General features: G+C 44.1%; 1 long non-coding RNA gene across 2 annotated transcripts in view; it reads left to right on the top strand.

The window, feature by feature from the left end:
- Nucleotides 1-21,735, top strand: part of LOC123439867 — a 41,567-nt gene that overhangs the window by 15,296 nt on the left and 4,536 nt on the right. The window contains exon 3 of one of the 2 annotated variants that reach the window (XR_006630200.1): nt 15,092-15,121. The exons of the other annotated variant lie outside the window; for it this stretch is intronic. This is a non-coding gene — a long non-coding RNA (uncharacterized LOC123439867). Of the gene's footprint in view, nt 1-15,091; nt 15,122-21,735 lie in introns of those variants that run through there. 2 annotated transcript variants of the gene reach the window in all.

Raw genomic sequence — 21,735 nt, 5'->3', positions numbered from 1 at the left:
TCTCCAGGATGGCTCCACCAACTTGCCAGAACCCGGGTCGTGAGAATGTTGACCCTCCACCACCCCCTCCGCCACCGCCTCCTCCTCCAGAGGCATGGCAAGCTATGATGGCGGTAACCAATGCAAATACTCAGATTTTGCTCCAGTTGTTGCAAGAGAGAAACCAACAACATCAGGGTAAATTCAACAATGGTGGACAACAGTTTGCAACTCTCATTCAATTCCTGGCGAACCAGCCGAAGTCCTTCACTTCGTGTGACCAGCCATTCGATGCGGATGACTGAATTCATGACATGAACAAGCACTTCGAGTGCAGTAATGTGCGACCAGAGAACTTCGTAAAGTTTGCAAGATTTTAGCTCAAGGGACATGCTGCAGAATGGTGGCAGCAATTGAAGGATTCCAGAGGCGACATAGCAATCAACTGGGATGATTTCTGCAGGGATTTCGGGACTCACTATATTGCAGCAGTTTTGTGGAAGATATGCGTGAGAAATTCTGGCGCTTGAAGCAAGGAGGTCCGTCAGTGTACAAGTACAATGTAGAGTTCGAGGAGGTGGCTCGTTATGCTAAACAAGACATTCCAGATAAGAAGAGCAAGATTTATCAGTTCCGAGGTGGTCTGAAGGAAGGTTTGCCACTCTCCCTTGCCTTCCACGATCCTCTCAAGTTCGACCAGTTTTACAATTTGGCTCTTAGGGCTGAGGCGGCTTTGCTCAAATTTGAGAACTCAAGGAAGAGTTTCAGAGATTCGAGTTCCTCATCCTCAAGTCAGGTGGTTCAGAAGAAAAAGAAATATTGGGTATCTCCTCCTCCTCCGCAGCCTCAGCAGTTCAAGAAGTTTGGTGGTTGTGGTTCTCCCCACCCACCCAACCCAGCTTTCCAGCAGAGATTTCAGCACCAGAAACAAGGAAATCATCAAGTCTAATTCCGTCCGCTGTCAGAGGTGACTTGTCACACCTGTGGTCAGAAGGGTCATTACTTTAACAAGTGCACCAACCAGCAGTGTCTTCCTCCAGTCAAGCCTCCAGGCAATGTAATGTGAAGTTCAATCCCAGGTCAGCAAGGGTCAATATGGTGAATGCAACTGAAGCAGAGAACTCCTTAGATGTGATCATGGGTAATCTCTAAGTCAATGATATTCCTAGAAAGGTTTTATTCGATTCTGGTGCATCACATTGCTTCATGTCTCGTCCATTCTTCGCAAAGCATGATTTGTTTGCCAAGATTTGCCTAAGCCGTTTTCAGTTGTTTCCCGTGGGAAGTTGATGAATTCCAATTGCTTGGTTACCAATGTCTCTATTAAGATGGGCACCTATTCCTTTCTGGCTTCTCCAATTGTCCTTGGCCAGTCGAATATTGATCTGATCCTTGGCATGGATTGGCTGGTGATAAACGAGGCGTATATTGATTGTGAAGCCAAAGAAGTCAAATTGACTCATCCTCCGGAGGACGTGATCAGTTTCATTGCTCGCAATGACACGATTCGTCTGTATTCCCTCAATGAGAAGGGTGAAATCTCTCCCATTTCTCAAGTGCCGGTGATCTGTGAGTATGAAGATATCTTTCCTGAAGAGTTGCCGGGAATGCCTCCACACCGTCTAGTTAAATTCGTAATTGAGCTTGAACCTGGAACTGAACTGGTCTGCAAGTGGCCTTATAAACTTGGCCCCGAAGAGCCAAAAGAGTTGAAGGAGCAGCTTGATGAGCAAGATCGTCTGGGTCTGATCAGACCAAGTTCATCTCCTTGGGGTTGTGGTGTTTTCTTTGTAAACAAGAATGATGGCATGGACCAACTTTGTATCGATTACCGTCCATTGAACAAGAAGACAATCAGAAACAAGTATCCACTTCCCAACATCAATGAATTGTTCGAGCAATTGAAAGGGGCCAAGATTTTCTCTAAGCTTGATCTCCGTATGGGCTATCATCAGATCCGTATTCGCGAGGAAGATATTCCCAGGACTGCTTTCCGGACAAGCTTTGGCTCTTTTGATTACACAGTAATGTCTTCTGGTCTCGCCAATGCTCCTATGACCTTCCCTTGGATGGTGAATTATATCTTCTCCCCATTCAAGAATGAATTTGTCTTGGTGTATCTTGATGACATTCTTGTCTTTTCTAAAACCGAGGAAGAGCATGAAGAACATCTTCGACTTGTGCTTGATAAGCTAAGAGAACATAAGTTCTATGCTAAGTTTTCCAAATATGAGTTCTGGTTGAAGGAAGTTGTGTATCTTGGGCACATCATCTCTGCCGAGGATATCAAAGTTGATCCTACAAAGGTGAAGGCCATTGTTGAGTGGGAACCTCCTCAGAATGTGAAGCAGCTTTGAAACTTTCTCGGGCTTGCAAGCTATTGTAGAAGGTTCGTTGAGAACTTCTCCAAGATTGCTAAGCCCGTGTCTAACCTTCTTCAGAAGAGTGTGAAGTTTGTCTGGTCTCCAGAGTGTCAATTGGCTTTCGCTACAGTCGAAGAGAAGCTCACCTCAATTCCAGTCTTGACTCCTCCTGATGATTCCAAGCCTTATCAAGTGTTCTGTGATGCCTCTCTCCAAGGTCTTGGTGCAGTTCTGATGCAAGAGAATAAAGTGGTAGCTTATACCTCGAGGCAGTTGAAGCCAAGTGAGAAGAACTACCCCACTCACGATCTTGAGTTGGCGGCAGTGGTCCATGCTTTGATGACTTGGAGACACCTCTTGTTGGGAAGACAGGTTGAAGTCTAAACCGATCACAAGAGTCTCAAATACATCTTCACGCAACCTAGTCTCAATCTTCGGCAAACTCGTCGGGTGCAAATGATCTAAGATAATAATCCGAGCATTGACTTCACTCTAGGCAAAGTAAATGCCATTGCAGATGCTTTGAGCAGAAAGGCTTACTGCGGCAGTCTCATTCTAAAGCCTCTCTAGCCTGATCTTTGTGAATCTTTCAGGAATCTCGATCTTCAGTGTCGGGACCCTGATCCTAAGCCATACAATTCCAGCTTCTAACACATCATATCACTTTGTGGCCTCACGCTCGGTAATCACCACGGCTGCCAGCTTACCTTGGCCGGGACCGTTTGCGCCTTTTGGCTCACGTATATGACTATGTCGCCAGCAATAATATGTCAGAGAACCCTAGTCGACCTGGCTAGTTATAAACCCAAGTAGCACATCCTTACAGGGACAGGCATACATAACCCATCAAAGCAGGTGTCTGTCAACAGCGTGTGTAGACGAGTCGTAGCAAGCTACAAGGACTCCATTACACCGCGTAACATTTCCCCGAGCGGACAAACACAACAGCAAAGAAGGATACATGCCGGTCAATCAATGTGTTCGGAGCAGTAGCACGCTACCAATGCTCGGAGGAAGCACAAAGAGGCATTTCCCTATAAAGAGTACTACTAAAGGCACACAACTAGGTACCAATGCATTTCAAACATACACGCAATATGCATGATATGAGTAGATACAACAATGGCATCACAACATAACTCTACGACTCATCATTTATTTAATAGGCTCCGAAGAGCCAACATAGTATAATGTTACAAACAGAGGGGTCACATGACCCAACATTCAGAGCATACAACCATCAAGCGGAAGCTACATGTCTGAGTACACACATCTATTTAAAGCGGCTGGAAGAGCCTGAAAAGCTACAACGACCCTACCATATGAGCCAGACCACTATCTGGGTTCCCAAGCTATTCCATCGATGTTAACGTCAAGAGGTAAACATAGAGAGAACACCGTCTATCTCTGCAAAATTGAAAATAAGCAACAGTGAGTACGAAGGTACTCCGGAAGACTTACATCTGAACTAACTACATATGCATCATGTATCAATGAACGGAGTTGTGGGGTTTACTGACGAAAAGCCAACTTTGACCTTTGGCTAACCTAAACTACAACAATGTTTTATACCTCTCTTGTCTCCCTACGAGAGAGCGCACACGAGTCCACATATCCACCACATCAATACACCACCATGGACCCTCTCTCGTCATCCTACGAGAAGGCCATCCATAGCACTCACACTTATCTGGACCATTTTAAAGTATCCGTTAAAGTTATCTATGAACCATGTAAGTATCCAAGTAGTCCATATATGAGGACGCTGCTATTCGACTAGATAATTACCCTGCAGGGGTGTACTTGGTCACACATGCTCCCGCCACTTATCGCCATGTGCACATAAAAACAAGCACCTCGGCAACCTTCAAGCGGAAGCCCAGGGAGGGAGTCGGTCACAAACGTTAACCTACAATGACTCACGCCCAAGGCAGTCGCCTATCTGAGTTGGAACCCATGATGGAAGTCCGGTTGGGGTTTCCAACATGGCCTCAAACGATGTGAGCAGGGCCCCAAGCCGGTCCCGATTGGACGTTCATCCACTTAGCAGGCCGTGCCACAACCTATGAACGTTTCGGACTACTGCAACTCCTGGACTTAGAACATAGTAGTTAATAGGCCGAGAGGGGTCGAGTTACCGGAACCCAATGTGTGGTAGTTTCTACTCTTGGAACACTAACACAAGATTTCAGGTCCTAAGTGCAGTATCAATGAGACGACCCACCACGTACTCCTACATGGCCTCTCATCGCTACCTTTACCAAAACAGGTTCACACACTTAACTCTCGTCAGTAGGACATGATCATTCCAATTCATCATCCAGATGATCAGACCAGCTCAACTCTAAGCATAGCAAGCACATCAGGGTAATGGCACAACATGGCTCAAGCATCTACCAGGTATGCTAGGTTGCTTGGTTTAGCTATTTACTGTAACAAAGACATGTCATACAAAGGAATGGGTTCATCTACCGAAACATAAGTAGCAGTTGAATGTTTATGTCCTAATGCATTGAAATGAGAGCAAGAGCGAGAGAGTGGGATTGTATCAAAATGCTCAAGGGGGTTTGCTTGCCTGTTGATCATAAGAACTTAGTTGTTCTTCGATGTCGGTGATAACTACATCTCGCAAGATCTACCAACAAGATCAACAGAGAACAAATTAAGCACGACAAATGCTTCACAATGATGCACGAGCATGGCATGTTAACATGATGCTGGTTTTATTTAATGCAAGTGATCGCAACTTAATTGGGGTTTATTGGATCAATTTAGATCATTTCCAAACTCCTATTATAAGCATTTATATGCCTATTGTGTAATTGTCCTATTCAGCACGTTTAAACTGTTCAAACATGCATGAAAATGGTACCATTGGATTCCTTGCATTTTTCTAATAATTTTTCGTATATAAATTATTTTCATCAGACTTATATTTATTTTCTATGAATTTTTGAAGTTTTGCTATTTTTCTGGAATTATTTAAAACCAGAAATAAATTAATGCGTCACGCTGATGTCATCCCTGCGTCAGCAGGTCAAGCAGCCGGTCCAGGTAAAACCTGACCAGTGGGGGCCACTTGTGAGTGACCCAGGGCTAAACCCGCGCTGACAAGTGCCTAATTGGGATTTGACCACGCGTGGGGCCCTCTGGTCAGTGGCTCTGGGGAGAGGATTAAGCCCTAATGGCCGGCCACGTCGACCCCCACCGGAGGGTGGTCGCCGGCGACCAAAACCACGTCGGAGGCTCGCCGGAGTTGGCCGGAATCACGCTAGAGGGCACGGAATCGAGCGGGGTTTGCGGCTATGGGATGCTGGCGAAGCGCCCGATCTAGCGGGGGCAACGGCTAGTCGCGGGGGCGCCGGTAGAGGCGCCGGCAACGAGGTGCACGGCGGCCGGAATTCGGCCTTGACGGGGCTGCGGCTAGGGGCACAGGAGAGCATGGGAAAATGGGGGAAAAGAATGGCGAGCTCACGGTGGTTCCAACTGTAGCAACGACAGGCTCGGGGAGGTCTTCTCATCGGTGAAGCGCGATGAAGAATCTCCGGTGGCCGGAGTTGGGAACGGCGGTGATGAGGACGATGCAGGGGGTCGGAGGTCGATTCCGTTGGCGTGGAGGTGCTGCTCGTGGAGGCGGAGCTAAAGGGCTGCTCGGGGAGGCTTTGCTGTGGCCGGAGAGGCGTCGGTGGAGCTCGAGCCCGAGCTCATTAATGGCGGTAGGAGGAAAAGGAGAGAGGTGAGGGGGGAATGGAGAGAGGAGGAGGAGATAAGGGAGAGGGGGTCGTGCTGGCGCGGGGAGGCAAGGGGGAGGCGCCACGACAAGTAGGAGGTGGCGAGGGGCTGGCCGCCGTGCTCACCTTCTCGTGTGCCTACTCGCACGAGGAGGAAGATGACAGGAAACCCCTAGTGGGCTGGGCCCGGCAGGTGAGCGCTAGGTAAGCCTTCCCCCCTTCTGTTTTCTTTATTTCTTTTTGTCATTTGTTTTGATTTGAAAATAAATTCAAATCATTTTAGAAAATCCTGATAATATTTTTATGTGGCATAAATATAATATCCCATGCCACATAATAGTTTCAGAATTTATGAAACTATATTTTATATATAGAAAATATAATTCCATTGCAAATAATTGTTTGATTAAATCAAAAATCCAAAATAAAATTTTCTGTGATCCAAAAATATTGGTTGACATTTTTATATCATGCCAATAATTTATTGGAAAGCCACGAACATTTTCTTGGGTCATTTTGAAACAATTTTTATATTGCTTATTTCCCAAAATTTGGTTCCTGAGGCTTGATCACTTCCCCATTTCAAATTCGAAACAATTTAAATATGCATGCATGAATGCTTGGCAAGCAAAGTAAAACTAGGGCTGTGACAACTCACCCCCACTAAACAAGAATCTCGTCCCGAGATTTAGGCGTAGTCGGGAAGAGATCGTGGTACTCAAGCCGAAGACGATATTCGCGCTCCCAGGTTGCTTCATCCTCGGAATGATGAGACCATTGAACCTTGAGAAACTTGATGTTGCGATGTCGAGTGTTGCGCTCGGTTTCATCAAGAATACGAACACGATATTCTCGATATGAATGGTCATCTTGGAGGTCAAGTGTCTCGTGGTCCACGTCGCGGATAGGATCCTTGAAGCAACACCCGAGTTGAGAAACGTGGAACACATCATGAACTTTGGAAAGTTGCGGGGATAGTTATAATTGGTAGGCAATCTCTCCTCATTTAGCGAGAATGCGGAAACGATCAATGTAACGAGGAGTCAATTTGCCTTTGATACCGAAACGATGGGTACCCTTGAGAAGTGAAACCCGAAGATAAGCCTTCTCGTCAACTTCATAACTTACTTCCTTATGACGACGGTCATATTAGCTCTTTTGACGAGATTGGGCGGTTTTAAAATTTTCACGAATGATGCGAACTTGCTCTTTTGCATCCAGGATCATCCGGTCCAAAGAATTGTCTTTCACCGGTTTCTGACCGGTTTAATGGCGTTCGACATCTTCGTCCATACAGAACTTTGAAAGGAGCTTTGCCCAGACTAGACTGGAAACTGTTGTTATAAGCAAACTCGGTGAATGGAAGACATTTCTCCCAAGTCATTCCAAATGAGATAACACAGGCTCTGAGCATATCCTCGAGAATTTGATTGACTCTTTCTACTTGACCAGTTTAGTGAGGGTGATAAGCAGTGCTAAAGGAGAGATGAGTTCCCATAGTATTTCGGAAACTTTCCCAAAATCGAGAGGTGAAAAGACTTCCATGGTCTGAATTGATTTCCAGAGGAACGCCATGAAGAGAAACTATTCGAGAAATATATAGGTCTGCTAACTGACTAGCAGTTATACTCTCCCGACCTGGAAGAAAATGAGCAACTTTTGAAAGACGATCGATGACCACGAAGATGGCATCATTCTCTTTCTTAGTCTTTGGAAAGCCGGTGATGAAATCCATACCGACCTTGTCCCATTTCCACTCCGGAATAGCCAAGGGCTGAAGGGTGACATCAGGCCTTTGATGCTCTACCTTAACGCGACGACAAACGTCACAGTTAGCAATAAATTGAGCGATTTCTCTCTTCATCCGGGTGCACCAGAACCTCTAGCGTAGGTACTGATACATCTTAGTACTACCGGGATGAGTCGTGAGAGGAGATTCATGAGCTTCCTTGAGGATCAATTCTCGAAGTTGTTGCTTCTTGGGAACCACTAAACGATTCTCGAAGAATACAACACCTTTATCATTGACCAAGAAACGACCAGCAACTCCTTTGGCAATGCTGCTCTTGATCCGGGAAATTCCCGTATCATGCTTCTGAGCTTCGATGATCTGATCCTCAAGAGTCGGTTTCGCCACCAAGGTAGAAAGGAATCCTTGAGGAACAGTGTGAAGATTAAGCTTATGAAATTCCTCATGGACAAGTGGTTGACTTTATAGCAACATGAGGTTTTTACAATAGGATTTACGACTTAGTGCATCAACCATGACATTGGCTTTGCGTGGGGTGTAAGATATTCCTAAGTCGTAGTCCGTGATCATCTGAACCCAACGTATTTGCCCGAGATTCAAATCCGGTTGGGTGAATATATACTTGAGACTCTGGTGATCAGTGTATATTTCGCAACAATTACCCAAAAGGTAACGTCGCCAGGTTAACAATGCATAAACTACAGCGGCAAGATCCACATTATGTGTTGGATAATTCTCCTCATGTGGACGCAACTGTCGAGATGCGTAGGCAATCACATGACGATCTTGCATAAGAATGCATCCAAGTCCTTGACGCGAGGCATCACAGTAGATAATAAAGTCCTTTGTGAAATCCGGGGGCACAAGTACCGGGGCAGTAGCCAGTCGTCTTTTCAACTCCTGAAAACTTTCCTGACACTATGGGGTCCACTCAAACTTCTTATCTTTCTTGAGGAGTTCAGTTAGAGGTTTGGCAACTTTGGAAAAGTTCTCAATAAAACGGCGACAATAGCTCGCTAAGCCAAGGAAACTCCTAACTTGCTTCACCGATTCAGGTGGAGTCCAATCAAGAACGGCCTAAACTCTCTCGGGATTGATAGCAATACCTTTCGCAAAAATTACGTGGCCTAGATAGGTCACTTCTGGCAACCAGAATTCACATTTAGAGAATTTGGCGTAAAGTCGGTGCTCTCGAAGTTTCATCAATACCAGCCTAAGATGCTCGACATGTTCTTCTTCATTCTTCGAGTAAATTAGAATATCACCGAGGTAGACCACGACGAATTTGTCCAAGTACTCCATGAAGATCGAATTCATTAAGCGATAGAAGGTGGTTGGGGCATTGGTTAGACCGAAGGACATGAAGGTGTACTCGTATTGGCCATAACGAGTGACAAATGCCATCTTAGGAATGTCCCCGTTCCTAATTTTGATTTGATGATAACCTAATCCCAAATCCATCCTGGAAAAGACTGCAGATCCAGAAAGCTAATCATACAGTTCGTTGATCCTAGGGAGAGGATATTTGTTCTTTATCGTGACCAGATTAATCAGTCGATAATCTACAACCATCCGATCCGTACCATCCTTCTTCTTGACGAAGAGGACATGACAAGCCCAAGGAGAAGAACTAGGACGAATGAAACCTTTCTTCAAAGATTCATTGAGTTGGATCTTAAGCTCAGCTAATTCTTGAGGAGACATCTTATAGGGTCTTCTAGCAATTGGAGGAGTTCCTAGAATAAGTTATATGACAAACTCTACTTCTCTGTCAGGTGGGACACCTGCAGTTCCTCTGGAAAGACTGTTGGGGAACGTTGCATGGGAAACAAAAAATTTCCTATGCACACAAAGACCTATCATAGTAATGTTCATCTACGAGAGGGGGATTGGATCTACATACCCTTGTAGATCGCGAAGCAGAAGCGTTACTAAACGCGGTTGATGTAGTGGTACATCTTCACAATCCGTCCCATGAACCGTCCCACGATCCGTCCCACGAACCGTCTCGGTATCCGTCCCGATCAAATGCCGGACGGACGGCACCTCCGCGTCTCGCACACGTACAACTCGATGACGATCTCCGCCTTCTTAATCCATCAAGAGAGACGAGGAAGTAGATGAGTTCTCCGGCAGCGTGACGGCGCACCGGTGCTGGTGATGATCTATTCCTGCAGGGCTTTGCCCGAGCTCCGCAGAAAACCGATCTAGAGGAAGAACTATGATCTAGAGGAGAGGGCAGCACGTGGCAAAGTTGTGTCTCAACAGCCCTAAACCTCTAGTATATATAGGAGGAGGGGGAGGAGGCCTTGGCTCGCCAAGGAAGGCCTCCTTGGGTCGGCCGAAGTGGGGAGGGGAGGAGTCCTCCTCCAATCCCACTTGGATTAGGACTCCTTCCTTTTTTCCCACCTCTTTTGGATTTTCCTTGGATGACTTTGTCAGCCCATTATACCTTATTGCGCATCCAATAAACCCACATGGACCCCTTGGGGCGTGGTGGGCCCACCCAGTGGGCTCCCGGAACCGATTCGTCACTCCCGGTACACTACCGGCAATGCCCGAAAACCTTCCGGAATCCAAACACCAACTCCTTATATATCAATCTTCGTTTCCGGACCATTCCGGAACTCCTCATGACGTCCGGGATCTCATCCGGGACTCCGAACAAAACCTCAGTCACCAACACATATAACTCAACTATACTAAAACATCACCGAACCTTAAGTGTCCAGACCCTGCGGGTTTGAAAACTATGCAGACATGACCTGAGACACTCTTTGGTCAATAACCAATAGCGGGACCTGGATGCCTATATTGGTTCCTACATATTCTACGAAGATCTCTATTGGTTGAACCTCTATGGCAAGGATTCATATAACCCCGTATACTGTGCCTTTGTCCTTCGGTATGTTACTTGCCCGAGATTCGATTGTCGGTATCTCTATACCTAGTTCAATCTCGTTACCGGCAAGTCTCTTTACTTGTTTCGTAATAGAAGATCCCATAACTAACTCCTTAGTCACGTTGCTTGCAAGGCTTGTTGTGATGTTGTATAACCGAGTGGGCCCTGAGATACCTCTTCGTCACACGGAGTGATAAATCCTAGTCTTGATCCATGCCAACCCAACAGACACCTTTGGAAATACTTGTAGAGCACTTTGTAGTCACCCAGTTACGTTGCGGCGTTTGATACACACAAGGTATTCCTTCGGTGTCAGGGAGTTGCATGATTTCATGGTCAAAGGAACAGATACATTGACATGCACAAAACAATAGCAATAAACTAACACGATCATATGCTACGTTTATAGTTTGGGTCTTGTCCATCACATCATTCTTCCCATGATGTGATCCCGTTATCAAGTGACAACACTTGCCTATGGCCAGGAAACCTTGACCATCTTTGATCAACGAGGTAGTCAACTAGAGGCTTACTAGGGACAGTGTTTTGTCTATGTATCCACACATGTATTTGAGTTTCCAATTAATACAGTTCTAGCATGGATAATAAACGATTATCATGAATAAAGAAATATAATAATAACCAATTTATTATTGCCTCTAGGGCATATTTCCAACTGTCTCCCACTAGCACTAGAGTCAATAATCTAGTTCACATCACTATGTGATTGCAATGAATCTAACAGCCATACAGTTCTGGGGTTCGATCATGTCTTGCTTTTGAGAGAGGTTTTTAGTCAACGGGTCTAAACCTTTCAGATCCGTGTGTGCTTTACAAATCTCTATTTTATCCTATAGATGTTGTTACCATGCGCCATTCACAACTATTCCAAATGACTGCTCCACTATACGAATCCGGTTTACCACTCATAGTTATTCGGATTAGTGTCAAAGCTTGCATCGACGTAACTCTTTACGGCGAACTCTTTAATCACCGATGTCCAGTAATCCGTTCCCGCATCACTTCTGTACCCATTGACAGATTCATGGCAAGGCACACATAAGGTGCGGTACACAGTATCATGGTTTTGGATTTCAGTTCAGAAAAAATTCAGCACCAACCGAAATCACTGAAATTAAGTGAAATTCAGTAAGTTCAGTTTGCATTTCGGCCAAAGGACCGAAATATTCACTTGAATTTAAATAAATATTTGAAAAGTTTAAATGGTATTTTGAAAATATTTGATTTCGAGTGTACTACTGAAATTGCTGAAATATTTTGGCCGAAACATAATATTTCAGTGTCTACTAAAATAAATGAAATTCAATGAATTTCATTAAAATCTCACTGAAAATGAAAACCATGCATAGTATAGCATACTATAGAGCCTATGGCTAAGGCATAGGGGACGACCTTCGTCCTTTCTCTTTCTTCTGTCGTGGTTGTGTTTTGAGTCTTACTCAAATTCACACCTTACAACACAACAAAGAACTCCTTCTTTGCTGATCTATTTTGAACTTCTTCAAAAACTTGTCAAGGCATGCATTTCATTGAAAATTCTATTAAGCATTTTGATCTATCTCTATCGATCTTGATGCTCAATGTTCAAGTAGCTCTATCCATGTTTTCCTTTGAAAAACTCCTTTCAAAACAACCCTGTATGCTTTACAGAAATTCTACATTACTTCTGATCAACAATATGTCAACCACATATACTTATCAGAAATTCAATAGTGCTCTGATCTGCAATCTCTGGCGGTGGCTAGACGAATGCTTATGACAACAAACCTTCTCCTGCAACGGCACTAGAAGAATGCTACTAGCACTCCCCAGCAATGAAACTAGAAGAACGTTGTTGATGGACCACCAGCGCGTGGGTTCGCAACAAATTTCGAGGGTAGAGTATTCGACCCAAATTTGTTGATCGCCTATAGGAGGTGAGAGAATACCCTCGAGTATTAGCAGCTGAATTTTTCAGATTCAACCACACCTGAAAGATTAGTATCTGCAAGCACAGTAGTAATAGCAAAGTAACGAGTAACAGCAGTGTAACGAGCAATAGCAGCGGCAAGGAACAACAATAGTGACAGCAGTAGCAAGTAGCAACAGTAGCAAGCGACAGTAGTAGCAACAGTAGCAGCAGAGCAAGACAAGTAACAACAGTAGCAACAATAGTAGCAGTAGCAAAGCAAGACAAGTAACAACAGTAGGAACAGTAGTAGCAGCAGCAAATCAAGAGAAGTAACAGCAATAGGACAAACTCGTAGGCAATGAGTCGGTGATTTGTTTGGATGATATTCATCATGCAACAGCTATAACACGGAGAGATATGTGGCTAGCTCCCGTTCCTCAATGTGATGTAGGCATGCATTCCGTGTGTCGTCATACGTGCTTAGGGAAAAGAACGTGCATGACATCTATTGTCCATCCCTCCCGTGGTTGCGGGGTCCAAAAGGAAACTATGGGATATTAAGGTTCTCCTTTTAATAAAGAACCGGACCAACACATTAGCACTTGGTGAACACATGAACTCCTCAAACTATGGTCATCACCGGGAGTGGTTCCGGTTATTGTCACTCCGGGGTTGCCGGATCATAACACATAGTAGGTAACTACAACTTGCAAGATCGGATCTAAAACACACATATATTGGTGGCAACATAATAATTTCAGATCTGAAATCATGGCACTCGGGCCCTAGTGACAAGCATTAAGCATGGCAAATTAATAGCAACATCAATCTCAGAACAAAGTGGATACTAGGGATCAATCCCCATCGAAACTAACTCGATTACATGATAGATATCATCCTACTCATCACCGCCCAGCGACCCTACGAATAGATTACTCACGAACGACGAAGAGCTTCATGTAATTGGAGAGGGAAGAAGGTTGATGATGACGATGGCGACGATTTCCCCTCTCCGGAGCCCAAGACGGACTCCAGATCTGCCCTCCAAATGAAGAACAGGTGGTGGCGGCGCCTCCATATCGAAAACGCGACGAAAACTTCTCTTTTTTTATTTTTTCTGGGATGAAAGGCAACTTATAGAGCTGGAGTTGGGGGCGGCAGGTGCCTGTGGGCCCCACAAGCCTGCCACCGCCACCAGGGGGGTGGTGGCGGAGCAGGGGCTTGTGGCCCACTGGCCCACCCCCTAAGGTGGAACTTGGCGCACATATTTTTGATATTTTCCAAAACTGCTCCTCGTAAATTTTTAGGACATTTGGAGAACTTTGATTTCTGCACAAAAATAACACCAAGGCAATTCTGCTGAAAACAACGTTAGTCCAGGTTAGTTCCATTCAAATCATGCAAATTATAGTCCAAAACAAGGGCAAAAGAGTTTGGAAAAGTAGATACGATGGAGACGTATCAACTCCCCCAAGCTTAAAACCTTGGTTGTCCTCAAGCAACTCAGTTGACAAAGTGGGAGAGAAAGAAAAACTTTGACAAACTCTGTTTGATCTTGTTGTTGCAACTATGTCTAAATCATAACCAGAATTTCAGCAAGATCACAAGTTAACCAAAAAAGCAAATGACAGAAAGGTCTCACGTTAAACTAATATCAATGGCATAATCAGCTAACGAGAAAATAATAATGAGTTTCAAATACCAACACTTTAATCAAAACAAGCATGAAGCAATATGAATAGGTGGTATCTCGTTAGCTCTTTCTGAGACCGCAAAACATAAATACAGAGCAGTTTCAAAGATCAAGGGCTGACTAAACATTGTAATTCATAGCAACGAAGATCCAGTCATAGTCATACTCAATATCAATCAAAACAAAGCATAAAAATGACAGAGATGCTCTCTAATTGGTGCTTATATAAGAGGAGGATGACTCAACAGGAAAATAAATAGACATGCCCTTCGCAGAGGGAAGCATTGATTTGCAGAAGTGCCAGAGCTCAAGCTTTGAAAACAGAGATAATAATTTTGGGTGGCATGCTTTTATTGTCAACGCAATGACCAAGAGTTCTCAATATCTTCCATGCTACTCATGCTATAGGCAGTTCCCAAACAGAAAAGTAAAGTTTTAACTCCCCCACCACCAATCAATCACACTCCACGGCTAGCCGAATCCTCGGGTACCGTCCATACTAACATCAATCTGGGGGGAGTCTTGTTTTACAGTTATGTTTTCGATTTAAGCGCGGAACTGGGCATCCCAAATACCGGCCCCTTTCTCGTGAATGACTGTGAATAAACACATGTCGAGGATAACACTCCTAGCATGGAAGATACCAATAGCCCTCTGTCACCACATGAGCGATTCGGGCATGCAAAACAAATTATTTCTTGAAGGTTTAGAGAATGGCACATGCAAATTTACTTGGAACGGCAGGTAGATACCGAAAATAGGTAGGTATGGTGGACTCTCATGGAAAAACTATTGGGTTTGTGGAAGTGGATGCACAAGTAGTATTCCCGCTTAGTACAAGTGAAGGCTAGCAAAAGACTGGGAAGCGACCAACTAGAGAGCGACAACAGTCATCAAGATGCAATGAGTTTGACTAACATTGAATGCAAGCATGAACAGGATATAAATCACCATGAACACGAACATCATAGAGTCTATGTTGATTTTGTTTCAACTACATGCATGAACATGCGCCAAGTCAAGCCTCTTGAAACATTCAAAGGAGAATACCATCCTATCATACTACATCATAGTCATCTAAAAATCTATGTTGGCAGTCAAGACAAACCATTATAAGCTCTGAGCTAAATAAGCATGGCATCAGAAACTATGATCTCTAAGTTGTCATTGCAAACATGGTTCTCTCACAACAAAGCTAAATCTGGGTCGACAAGCTAGTCATATTTACAAAAACAAAATAGATAGAGTTCATACCAGCTTTTCAGTCTCAGTCACTTCATCATATATCATCATTGTTGCCTTTCATTTGCACGATCGAACGATGCGAACAATAATAAGCGCATTGGACTAAGCTGAATCTGCAGGCAAACACAAAGGAGAAGACAAAATAATATGGCTCTTTGAAAGCTAAACAGGTAAGCATGCAAGAACCAATAAACATTGTAACGAATATCTTCTACCTTGACACAAAGAAAAAGAAAACTATTTACACGGGAAAGCTCCCAACAAGCAAAAGAAGAAAGAAAAATCTTTTGGGGTTTTCTCGAAAGGACAAAAAACAAGAAAAAAAGAAAAGAAAAAAGAAACTAGCATGGATAATACAGTGGCAACATGTAGACACCGGCTAACAAAGTGAAAGCATAAGCATGAATGTAAAGTCGGTGAGAACACGTACTCCCCCAAGCTTAGGCTTTTGGCCTAGCTTGGTCTACTCCCAAGGATGGTCCTGGCGAAACCCAAAATCATAATGGGTGTTATACGGGAGTGCTGCAGCCACTGCCTGAATAGCCGCCTCACGAAGTCGAGCAGCAGTTGCCTCCCTCTCATACTCCTCTGCCTCTCCTATGGTTATGTAGTATCTTCGTTTTACCTAAAAGTCAAAGAAAGTAGGAGCAGGAAGGGTAATATGGAAAACACGCAGCGAGTTAAATATCAAGCGGTATAGGAGGGATCCATGATCTCTCTCAAGGAACTGATAGCGTGTTAGAGCGACACGATCAAGGTAGGTTGTACGGAGAGGAGGGTCTTCTAGACAGATGGATACTCCCAGAAAATTTGCTAAGCGTGTAGCATAAACTCCACCAAAGAAATCCCCCTCACTGGCATTTTTATTCAGCCTCCTTGCTATTATAGCTCCCATATTGAAGCTCCTGTCACCTGTTACTGCGCTCTTAAGGATACTAAGGTCGGAAGCGCATAGGTGACAATGTGCATCCTTGCCGTTACTGCATCTACCTATGAAGAGGGCAAGGTAGTGCAAGGCACGAAAATGGATGCTTCCTATGGTGGCTTGCGTGATATCTCTGGTTTCTCCAACAGTTATACTGGAGACAAAGTCTCTGACCAAAGACTTAGGAGGATCATTAACACTACCCCCATGGGTATCTTGCAAATCTTATTGAAATCCTCTAGATCCACGATATATGATTTATCGTACAGGTTAAACAGTATGGATGATTCACGACCAGCTAAAAATTTAAATCTACGCACGAAAGAGGCAGTGAGCATAGCACACTATTCACATTTATCTGAGAGGAATTCTTCTAACCGGGCATTGCGGACAAGTGCATCGAACTCATCCTTGAAGCCTGCTTCAATCATGAACTCATCGGAAGGCCATTCACATGGTTGTACCGGTGCGTCCCTTAGTTGAAAAGGTTCGGGCTCCCGAAAAGAGAGACGAGGACCCTTCTTACTTGAGGAACCTCCATGAAACTTCCTCCTCAACATAATTTCCTTATGCTGAAATTTTTGAAGTTCGAGAGAAAAGTGAATAAAGACCCACCACACCTTGTAGCAACTACTCCTACTAATGCCTAGAGACCGTATCACGCGCTAAAACTACTTGGGACCAACTAAAATCAACCTTTCTAGCTCAAGAACAGGGTCACCAAGGTAGCAAGAATACGCGAAGGATAAAACACTAGAGCAAAAACTAATTGGACCAATGGAGGAGTCACTTACCAAGGAGTAATTTCCCCAAAACGGTTTGGAGAATGGTGCTTTGAGCAAGGAGATCGAAAATCACAGCCAAATGAGCAAGAACACGGGTTTGAGCTGCGAAACAATTTTTTCTGGAGATGGAAGAAGAGGTTGGGAGCTGGAATGAGTGGAGGGGGTGCTTGTGGGCCCCACAAGCTTGCACCACGCCACCAGGGGGGTGGTGGCGGAGCAAGGGCTTGTGGCCCACTGGTCAGGCCCCCTGGCCAGCTCTCAGTCCTAGAAATTTTCAAAAATTCCAGAAAAAATCATACTAAATTTTCAGGACCATCAGAGAACTTTTATTTTCGAGGTATTTTTCTCCGGGGCGCTAAAACAAAAAAAATAGGAAAAGCTAAACTAGTTCTATCATTTTTCTTCTAAGCAACGCAAAAGGAAAACTCAAAACAGAGGTATGTGACTCTTTGATTTATCCGTCTCATGGTCATCGAAAGAAATCCGTCAATGGGATTGATCAAGTCCTTATGACAAAACCTTCTCGAATCGAAAGAGAGAACGGAGAATTTTCAAATAGCCACTAAGTCACCTCAATGGGGATATGTATCTCCCCAACAAGCAAATCATACTTCATGTTGACACGAGGAATAGGGCATTCAAAGCTCCCAATGAGAATCGATGAAGTCTTTTCGATAGCATTGATGCAATGTACTGGATATCGTTTCTTCGGAAAGTGCACGGTGTGCTCATTACCGTTGACATGGAAAGTGACATTGCCTTTGTTGAAATCTATAACAGCCCCTGCAGTGTTTAAAAAGGGTCTTCCGAGGATGATAGCAATGGTATCGTCCTCGGGAATATCCAAGATAACAAAGTCTGTTAAGATAGTGGTATTAGCAACCACACCAGGCACATCCTCGCAAATGTCGATAGGGAAAGCAGTTGATTTGTCGGCCATTTGCAGAGAAATTTCAGTGGGTGTCAACTTATCCAATTCAAGTCTACAATAAAGAGAGAGCGGCATAACACTAACACCGGCTCCAAGGTCACATAAGGCAGTTCTTACGTAGTTTCCTTTAATAGAGCAAGGTATAGTGGGCACTCCGGGATCACCAAGTTTCTTAGGAGTTCCACCTTTGAAAGTATAATTGGCAAGCATGGTGGAGATCTCAAGATCTGGTATCTTTCGTTTATTAGTCACGATATCTTTAATGTACTTGGCATACGGAGACATCTTGAGCATATCAGTTAACCGCATCTGCGGAAAGACGGGTCTTATCATCTCAACAAAGCGCTCAAAATCCTTATCATCCTTTTTCTTGGATGGCTTAGGAGGAAAGGGCATAGGTCTCTGAACCCATGGCTCTCTTTCCTTACCATGCTTCCTCGCAGTGAAGTCATTCTTGTCGTATCTCTTAGGTTGTGGGTTATCAGGATTAACCGTAGGTTCAATCTCCACATCCTCGTCATGGCTAGGTTGAGCATTATTATGAACATCGCTGTCCACATTGTCACCAGGTTCATGTTCATCACCTGATTGTGTTTCTGCATCAGACGCAGAAATATCATTAGGTTCTTCAGGTGTGACAGTATTTGGTGAACTAGCGTGGAGGTTTCTATCATCCTTCTTCTTCTCCTTAGGATGACTAGGTATATCAGCATTGATTCCTCGATAATCTTGACCAATTCTCTTAGGATGACCTTCAAGATACAAAGGTTCCTGAATCATTTTGCCTCCTCTAGTAATGACTCTGACAGAGTTGTCATTTAATTCATTGAGCAGGTCATTCTAAGCTTTAAGTACTTGTTCTACCTGAGTAGTAATCATAGAGGCATGTTTACTCAGAAGCTTCAGAGCATTGACATGTCTGTCTACACAAGCACTTAGATGGCTAAGCATACGAGCACCTTGTTCCAAATGTGTGCTAACATAATCATTGAAACTCTGTTGTTTGGCAACAAAGTTGTCAAATTCATCAAAGCATAGGCTAGCAGGTTTATCAAAAGGAATATCACTCTCATCAAACCTACGCAGAGAATTCACTTCCACTACCTGTATCGGGTTATCGAGACCATGGATCTCTTCGATAGGTGGTAGATTTTTGACATCTTCAGATCTAATGCCTTTCTCTTGCATAGATTTCTTGGCTTCTTGCATATCTTCGGGACTGAGGAATAGAATACCTCTTTTCTTAGGAATTAGCTTAGGAGGTGGTTCGGGAATAGTCCAAGCATTATCGTTGATCAAGAGATTATTCAGTAGGGTCTCAGCTTGTTCTACAGTTCGTTCCCGAAAAACACAACCGGCACAACTATCTAGGTGGTCTCTAGAGGCATCGGTACATCCGTTGTAGTGGATATCAAGTATCTCGTTCTTCTTAAGAGGGTGATCAGGCAAAGCATTCTGTAGCTGGACGAGCCTCCCCCAAGCTTGTGGAAGACTCTCTTCTTGGAGTTGAGCAAAGTTGTATATTTCCTGCAAGGAAGCTTGCTTCTTATGGGCAGGGAAGTATTTCTCACAGAAGTAATAGACCATCTCCTGGGGACTACGCAGACATCCAGGAGCAAGAGAGGTGAACCAGACTTTAGCGTCATCCTTTAGAGAGAAAGGAAACAACTTAAGGATATATAGTAGTGGCGGATCTTCTCCTCATTAGTGAAAAGGTTGGCTATTTTGGATAGTTTGGCAAGATGGGCTATGACCGTCTCAGACTCATAACCGTCAAAAGGATCAGATTCGACTAAAGAGATTATCTCAGGGTCGACAGAGAATTCATAATCCTTATCGGTGACAAAGATAGGCGAAGTGGCAAACTTCGGGTCATTTTTCATCCTAGCTTCCCGAGATTTTTCCTTCCACTTGAGAAGTAATTTCTCAGCATCATAGGCATCCTTACACGCAAGAAAATCCTCAGCTATCTCTCCCTCCATAACGTAATCCTCAGGTATATCAGGCAATTCATATCTAGGAGAGCTAGATCTAACAGGAGCAAAAGCAGGTTCTATCTCAATAGTATCGGCAGTTTCAGGAGCATCACGAGCATTGGCAGTAACTCTAGCAATATGAGCATCAAGGAACACTCCTAGTGGAACATCAGGCAAAGGAGTATCTCTAGCAGTATCAAGCATAACATCATCAGGCAAAATAGCATCTCTAGCATCATCAGGCAAAGCAGTATCAAGCATAGCATCTCTAGCAGTATCAAGCATAGTATCATCAGGCATAGTATCAAGCATAGCATCTCTAGCAGTAGTATCACAAGCATCATCAAGCACAGGCGACAAATCAAGATTTCTAGCAGGAGGTGAAGTCGCAAACTTACTCATAACTGAAGGTGAATCAAGTGCAGAGCTAGATGGCAATTCCTTACCTCCCCTCATAGTCGAGGGCAAGACTTTGGTCTTCGGATCCTTCAGATTCTTCATAGTGATCAACAGATATAAATCCCAAGTGACTCAGAGAATATAGCAATACCTCCCCGGCAACGGCGCCCGAAAAATGCTGATCTGCAATCTCTGGCGTTAGCTAGACGAATGCTTATGACAACAAACCTTCTCCTGCAACGACACCAGAAGAATGCTACTAGCACTCCCCAGCAATGAAACTAGAAGAATGTTGTTGATGGCCCACCAGCGCGTGGGTTCGCAGTAGTTTTCGAGGGTAGAGTATTCGACCCAAATTTGTTGATCGCCTATAGGAGGTGAGAGAATACCCTCGAGTATTAGCAGCTGCATTTGTCAGATTCAACCACACCTGAAAGATTAGTATCTGCAATCACAGTAGTAATAGCAAAGTAACGAGTAACGGCAGTGTAACGAGCAATAGCAGCGGCAAGGAACAACAATAGTGACAGCAGTAGCAAGTAGCAACAGTAGCAAGCGACAGTAGTAGCAACAGTAGCAGCAGAGCAAGACAAGTAACAGCAGTAGCAACAGTAGTAGCAGCAGCACAGCAAGACAAGTAACAGCAGTAGCAACAGTAGTAGCAGGACCAAAGCAAGACAAGTAATAGCAGTAGGACAAACTCGTAGGCAATGGGTCGGTGATTTGTTTGGATGATATTCATCATGCAACAGCTATAACACGGAGAGATATGTGGCTAGCTCCCATTCATCAATGTGATGTAGGCATGCACTCCGTGTGTCGTCATACGTGCTTAGGAAAAATAACTTGCATGACATCTATTGTCCATCCCTCCCATGGCAGCGAGGTCCAAAAGGAAACTATGAGATATTAAGGTTCTCCTTTTAATAAAGAACCGGACCAACGCATTAGCACTTGGTGAACACATGAACTCCTCAAACTATGGTCATCACCGGGAGTGGTTCCGGTTATTGTCACTCTGGGGTTGCCGGATCATAACACATAGTAGGTAACTACAACTTGTAAGATCGGATCTAAAGCACACATATATTGGTGGCAACATAATAATTTCAGATCTGAAATCATGGCACTCGGGCCCTAGTGA

Source organism: Hordeum vulgare, chromosome 3H (genome assembly GCF_904849725.1).
Source record: "Hordeum vulgare subsp. vulgare chromosome 3H, MorexV3_pseudomolecules_assembly, whole genome shotgun sequence".
NCBI classification, from domain to species: domain Eukaryota; kingdom Viridiplantae; phylum Streptophyta; class Magnoliopsida; order Poales; family Poaceae; genus Hordeum; species Hordeum vulgare.
Note: the sequence above shows the minus strand (reverse complement) of the source record. Positions and strands in the feature narration are given on the sequence as shown.